Consider the following 2,333-nt stretch of genomic DNA (forward strand, 5'->3'; position numbering starts at 1 on the left):
TGCTGGTGTCCATTTGTATTCTCACCAACGGTATATAAAAGTACCTATTGCCTTCCACCCCAGATAGCAATGTGAGTTATTGAATGTTACGGCATTTTCCAATACAATAAGTAAAAATGGCATCTTATCAATTTGGTTTTCATTAATTGTCTCATTAACCTTCTAAGTGATCATAGAAGTGGTCAATTTCACCTATTTCCTAGCCCAAACCAGTTTGGATCAATGGGTGTTTATATTACTCTTCAAAATTTTACAGACAGGGATAGATTCTCAATGTGTAATCTATTCTAGTCATGAAACATTTTTAAAAAAGAACAGCTTTATTGACGTGTAATTCACATATCATAAAGTGTACAATTTAGTGTACCATTCACAGGTTTTTAGTATATTCATACAGTTGTGCAACCGCTGCCATTATATAATTTCAGGACGTTTTCGTCATCGCAAAACAAATCTTGTATCCATTAACAGTCACTCCCATTCCTCTTCCCTTCTTATGTTCCTTGGAAATCAATAATTGACTTCCTCTTTCTGTGGATCTGCCTATTCTGAACATTTAAATATAAATGGAATTATACAATATGTGACCATTAGTGTCTAACTTCTTTCACTTAACATAACGTTTGTCAAGATTCATCCTTGTTGTAGGATGTACTAATACTTCATTCTTTTATTTCATTTTTCATTGTGGTAAACTGTATATAACATAATATTTATTATTTCAAGCAATAAATATACAGTTTAGTAGCATTAAATACATTGACAGTGTTGTGTACCTATTACCACCATCCAATTCCGATCTTTTTCATCTTTTCAAACTGAAACTTTGTACCCATTAAACACTAACTCCCTGTTCTCCTCTCTGTGTCTGTGAACTTGACTACTCTGTGTACCTCATATAAATGGAATCATACAATAGTTGTCCTTATGTGTCTGGCTTATTTCACTTAACGTAATGGCATAATGCTTTCTAGACCATTCATATTGCAGGATATATCCAAATTTCCTTCCTTTTAATGGCTCAGTAGTATGCCATTTTACATATATATCACATTTTGTTTATCCATTAATATGTTGATGGACACTTGGGTTGTTTCTATCTTTTGACTATTGTGAATAATATTGCTATGAACAGTGATGTACAGATATCTGTTTGAGTCATTGCTTTCAATTCTTTTTCATATAACTTAATGGGTGTGAAGGAGTATCTCATTGTGGTTTTAATTTGCATTTCCCTAATGACAAATGTGTTAAGCATCTTTTCATGTAATTATTGACTATTTGCATTTTTTTCCTCAGAGAAATGTCTACTCAAGTCCTTTGCTCATTTTTAAAATTGACTTGTTTTTGTTGTTGAGTTAAAACAATACTTTAAACAATCTGCATTTCCATATTGTTCAGTGTCTTCTCCTGACTACTTATTTGTCAGTTTCCTTTTTCCTCCTATTATCCTCCTGTGTCTTAGTTCGTGCGGCTGTGGTATCATAAAATACCATAGACTAGGAACTTTATAAGCAATGAAAATTTATTACTTACAGTTCTGGAGTCTGGGAAGTCCAAGATTTGGTGTCTGGTGAAGCCTTCCTCTCAGCTTTTAAGATGGTGCCTTGTTGCTGAGTCCTCTAACATTTCCCTTGTACTTCTTTTGTAAGGTCACTAAACCCATTCATGAGGGCTCTGCCCACATAGCTTAATCACCTCCTAAAGGCTGCACTTCTTTTTTATTTATTTATTTTTTTGTGATGGAGTTTTGCTCTTGTTGCCCAGGCTAGAGTGCAATGGCACGATCTTGGCTCACCAGAACTTCCAACTCGTGGGTTCAAGCCGTTCTCCTGCCTCAGCCTCCCGAGTAAACGGGATTACAGGCATGCACCACCAAGCCTGGCTAATTTTGTATTTTTAGTAGAGACGGGATTTCTCCATGTTGGTCAGGCTGTTCTCAAACTCCTGACCTCAGGTGATCTGCCTGCCTTGGCCTTTGAAAGTGCTGGGATTACAGATGTGAGCCACCGTGCCTGGCCGTGGCCCCCCAGGGTGATCAAGTTTCAACATACGAGTTTCCTCAACATATTTAGACTCTAGCATCTTGCTTTGATGCTCTGCGATCACCCACCTTTTAGATGTGTCTGCTCTTTATAGAAGATCCTTTGATCAGAGTCATGCATAGCTCTCCACTGCCTTATTTTTATTCTCCATATACCCTAATCATTCCAGGTTACTCTTATGATTTAATTTTCAAACTTTTATGACCTCGGGACTTACTTTTTATGTAAGATAATCCTGTCAATATGTGCCCTGATGTTAAATTTATAGTCAATTTGATGTATCTAAAA

Source organism: Piliocolobus tephrosceles, chromosome 7, assembly GCF_002776525.5.
Source record: "Piliocolobus tephrosceles isolate RC106 chromosome 7, ASM277652v3, whole genome shotgun sequence".
NCBI lineage: Eukaryota > Metazoa > Chordata > Mammalia > Primates > Cercopithecidae > Piliocolobus > Piliocolobus tephrosceles.